The following is a 5,000-nucleotide window of genomic DNA, read 5'->3' on the forward strand; positions in this document are numbered from 1 at the left end:
AAATTAACAAAAGAAGCACACTGACCCTTTGACATGATGCTGACGTCATGTACACATCACCTCCAACCTCAGAGACATCCATACGACACTCAAGGCTTTGCAGACTGATATTTAAAGCCTGTACATATTCATCATATGCCTGGTGTAAGCTTAATGGTTAGGGTCGTGGGCTTGCGATCCTCGGATCCTAAGTTCAAATCCCACTTGTCTGTTGAATTCATACCAGGTGGGGTTCACTCTGCCTGTCATCCCTCTGAGGTTGGCAAAATGAGTGCCAGCTTGCTGTTGTCCTGTGTTGGAGTGGTGACCCATCCAGGATTGTGTCCAATAGCCAAGTAGACTGCTTTGGCAGCACCAATGCTCTGCACAGATTATGGTCCTGACGGATGGAAAGATATGTCTTCATCAAAAGCCAGATTGAATCATCAAAATGCTTGCACAAGATAAAAAGAAAATTTTGCAAAAAAAATCTAATTGCAAAAAGAGGTTGTTTTGAGTTGATTGCAGTGACATCACACATTGTGAGCTTGCTGAAGAAAAGAAACAATTTTTTTGCAGAGGGCTGAGATTTTTAATATATGTATTTTTTTTGCAGAACGCTGAATTCCTACGGTATTTCAAAGTTATATTGATGAAATGTGTCAAAGTTATGCAAAATCGATGATATTCTGGTTATGAAGAGGTAAAGAAAGCTTTTGTACTCGGCATTCATTTGGTAATTATGAAGAAGTAAGTAGACATTGACCTCAAAAAACCTTTTTTTTCCTTTTCTATGAGTACCAACCAAAATGTTATATATTTTTTCAGTGAATGTTGATGATTAAACTTTCATGATCCTGGTGTAAAGATAGATAAAGTAATGAGGCACTGTAAGACTGAAGATATGAGACATAATGGAGCATTCTGTTTGTTATAGAACACAGTTCGGAAGTTTGGAATGATCTGGGGCCTTTTCTTGAAGCTGCGTGCAGAATCTTCCTTGAATTATGGCCCTGTCATGATGTCAGCAGACTTGAATTGTAGGCCTGGCAGCATTGTCAACAACTGCAAGTAAAAAAACGGAAAGGAGTGAAAACTGCACGCCTCGATGCATTTTTGGGAGACAGCTGTACACATCATAACTGTACAGCTGTGGATACAGAGCAGAAGGCTGTGGATACAGAACAGAGGGATTCAGACATTGTGAGCTATTGCAAATCATGTCATTGGCTTCATCTCACGAATTTAAATTCAGGAAACCTAAAGTCAGGCAATGCTGTTAATCTTGCTGTCAGATGATTGCCAGGGATATGCCATTTTGGTTGTCAGATATCGGAAGATTTATTCGCACAGTGACCTGCTGCCTTGTAAGCATGTTTTCTACATTTTCAGTATTGTCACAATTTGTCAGTGCAAGCGATCCGTCTCCATTATTTATTTATTTCGTTATTTCCTCAATATTCATCATCATTCTGTTATGGCATGTTTTGGGAGGATGTCATGCTATAGGCCGAAACCTGTATGACAGCTGCCATGGCTTGTTCATCTTGGACTGACACCTGCACCGATATCTTGCTGAGCTCTTGTGCTCTCTCTTTCGCCTGACTGCCTCAAAAAACCACCAATTTCGATCTCGTTGCCAGATCAGGCCTCATTTTAGCGATGCCTAAGGCCCTATGCCTTATCTTTGGCTGAGGATTGTTTTATTCATGTTTTAATTGCTTTATGGGGCTGGCAGGATCATCAAAAAGGAATGCACTTTTGCCTCTGACCTGTTTAACCTGGGTTTCAATCTTGAGTCATCCTGGTGTTTCGCATGCAGGGCAATGCATCAATGTTTGTGTCGTCCCTCTCTGTTAATACGAGTCGACATCAAAGATCGCACAGTGTCCTTAGGAAAGAGTAAATTAGTAATACCTGCTTCGACTGACTGCTGGGAAGGCAAGGGCAAACCTCCCAGCATAATACTCACCCTTACAATTGCCCTGGAACCACTTAGCAGCACCAATGTTCTGTAAAAAGTGTGGTACATTGATGATGATGATGATGATGATTATTTTATTTATGCATTTCCTGTTTATGCCCAAACAAGTTTTTATTTTGAATTTCATCTTGAAGTTTTTGAGGTGTAATTATTTCTGCTAATATTTGCTTACTTGACCTTCATATTACTTTTTGGAGGGATCTTTATTTCCATATGTAACAGTCTTCATGTTTCCCTCTACATTTATCAATGTCTTCACATCTAAGCCTTCTCAGCTTGCACGCTGACTTCAGTTTGATGTTGACAAAGGTTGCAACCTAAGGCCAACATCCATGTGATAGTTGGGTTTCTCCTTCACTTTTTTCTCTTTCTCATTCTCTCTTTTTCTCTTCTCACTTAAATTCCCCTCTCTTCGGTCCCTGACCCATTTCACATTTTTCATAGATCTTCCCCAGCTGGCAATTACTTTTTATCCTACCCAGAACACATCTCACGTCGAGCCAAAGACATGCCTTTTCCATATTATTTTCTTATCAAGACATTGTTTCCACAAGAAAGAAAAAATAAAATACAACCATCAGTATTAACCAATATCGCATTTGGAGTGTGATACAATATTATTTATGGACATAGTTGTTGAAATACTATCATTACCTCCACCACTGAAGGTGTATGGAGGTTGTGTTTTCAACTCTGTCTGTCTGTCTGCCTGTCTGTCTGTCTGTGAGCAAGATATCTCAAAACTTGGTGGATAGGCTGGGTGTGTGACGAGGACGAATTGATTCGATTTTGGTGAAGATGCGAATCCAGATACGGATCCGAGGATTTTAAAATTATTTTTCTGAGTTATTCTTCACTGTTGAGAAATGGGGCCAAAAATGATATATGGCACGATATTTCAAAACAGGTATGGACGGATTATGACAAAATTTGGTGGATGAGTACGTTAGGTGACGAGAACAAGCCAATTCGATTTTGGTTTAGGTCCAGATACAGATCCGGCTTATCAGTGGGATATAAAATGTAAAGTGTTCAGCCTGGCAGAGGTCCATATGGGCTCTACCAAGTGCAATTCCAGTTAGTTTTGTTATATAGAATGGCAGAGTACCCCGCTACGGGAGATCTTGTTCCGAGCATGCAACATGTTCTTCTGACCCATACCTTTATTTGGGTGCTGGATAGGCAACTGACAGCCCTGTGTAAGCAAAAAATAATTACAAAATAGCCATGAAGTTATGTGTATGAAATAAAAACGTACCAACTGCTTATAATTCAAAATACCTCACTGCACTGTAAATGGTGGAGACTTGTAATACTCTCGCCAACCTGGAGGCGGCGCCACACGGTACACGTTCACACTGAGAATTTGTGTCTCTCCACCTCCCCCAAAGACCACCGGCAAAGATAAAACCTCCCCTGCACATTAATTGGGGTCATGGTGATCCTCTGTCGCAAGTCTGGATGGAATCGGGCCACAACTGTGAGAGTAGTCGCGTGACAAACAAACACACAAACACCGGTTCGCGAATTGTCGTGAGGATAAGGGAAGAAAGGGGGGAGTGATTGTGAATTTAACGTTCCATCTTTATTTACTTTTAACATTGTTCTTAACAAACGGGAATAGGAACAACGCAGGCATGATGGGCCGAATGGCCTTCTCATGCGTCAAAGTTCCTTGTGTGTCCTTGTGTAACGTTGCTAATAATAGGAAGAAATGGGGACGGGAGGACAGAAAGTTGGGGGTGAGTGTACACAGAGCTGGAAGAGGGAGATTGAGATGTTGGGAAAGGGGGGGGGATAAGGATTTGGGGTTGGAAGAGGGATTGAGTACTGTGGGTTTGGGGCAGTTGAGGATATGAAAAAGAAAATGAGAAGGGGTGGATGACAGAGTTGGCTTGGGGGAGGGAGGGCAGAGAGGGGACAGAGTTGGGATTGAGGGGTTTGAGACCTTTGAGTGCGTGAGGAGGGGGGGTGTTGAGGATATTGGGTTGACAGGGTGTTTGAGGATTTGATGAAAAGGGGAGGGGAGCACAGAGTTTGGGTGTGCTGGTGGAGTGGGGGGGGGGTGCAGAGAGATGCCAGAGTTTGGAGGAGGGTTAAGGACATGGGATTGTGTGTGATAGTTTGGGGGAGCGGGAGGGGGGTGGCGTTCAGGACCTAAAGTCACATCTTACATAATGCAGAATTTTCATGGGTGGGTGATAGTCCTGTTGGGCCTTTTGGGTCTGTCGGGTCTTTTGGGTCCTCTAGGTATTTTGTATTCTCCGGGTATTTTAGGTGCTCTGGGTCTATTGGATGCCCTGGGTATTTTGGTTATTTGGGGTCTTTTGAATCCTCTGGGTCTTTTGTGTCCTTGGGGTCTTTTGGGTCCTCTGAGTTTTTTCGTATTTTAGGTCTTCAGGGTCCTTGGGGTCTTTTCATTATTTGGGGTCTTTTGGATGTTTTGGTTCCTCGGGGACTTTTGGGTCTTTTTTTCTCTTGCGAGTCTTCAGGGTCTTTTTGGTCTTCTGTGTACTTTCAGTCTTTTGGGTCCTTGGGGTCTTTTAGGTCCTTGGGGTCGTTTGGGTCTTTTGGGTCCTCAGGGGGGTATTTTGGCATTCGTCAGTGGCATCTGCTGGCATTAGTCAGTGCATGATAAATATCCCACGATGTCCTTGAAGAAGAGACGAGTTATCAGGAACATCCTGCCTAATTCCAAAGTCCTGCCTGGACTGCACATGGCAAGTGCTCTGGTCTTCTTGAAGGCTTTTTCACACCAGGTTACACTGCTTTCTATCTGTGTGTATGGTTGCTGTCTGTGCAGTAGCTTCTGCACTACAAACAACTTGACCAGTTGGTTCACATATTTCATGTGAAGGACCTTCTTTGGATATGAAGGACAACCAACACTTGTCTGTCATATATGTATTCCTTCCTCTCGCCCCACTCCCTCCCCAACCCCCAGCACACTACTCCCCCCATCCCATTTTTACCCTCTCCTCCTTACCCCTCCACCTGCCTCCTCATACCTCTTTCCTCTTTTCATTCTTCCCCTGCT

The 5,000-nt window shown here is 43.1% G+C and overlaps 1 protein-coding gene and 1 long non-coding RNA gene across 9 annotated transcripts in view; one reads left to right on the forward strand and one right to left on the reverse strand.

Moving 5' to 3' along the window:
• The window catches only part of PTPRD (protein tyrosine phosphatase receptor type D), a 382,026-nt gene that overhangs the window by 129,292 nt on the left and 247,734 nt on the right, over window positions 1-5,000 (forward strand). The window lies entirely within an intron of this gene.
• The window catches only part of LOC147024125 (uncharacterized), a 16,200-nt gene continuing 12,122 nt past the window's right edge, over window positions 923-5,000 (reverse strand). The window contains exon 3 of the long non-coding RNA XR_015058880.1: window positions 923-1,044. This is a non-coding gene — a long non-coding RNA (uncharacterized LOC147024125). The remainder of the gene's footprint in view (window positions 1,045-5,000) is intronic.

This window comes from Eptatretus burgeri, chromosome 6 (assembly GCF_056783735.1).
Source record: "Eptatretus burgeri isolate ZD-2024b chromosome 6, Ebu_testis_v1, whole genome shotgun sequence".
Lineage (NCBI taxonomy): Eukaryota > Metazoa > Chordata > Myxini > Myxiniformes > Myxinidae > Eptatretus > Eptatretus burgeri.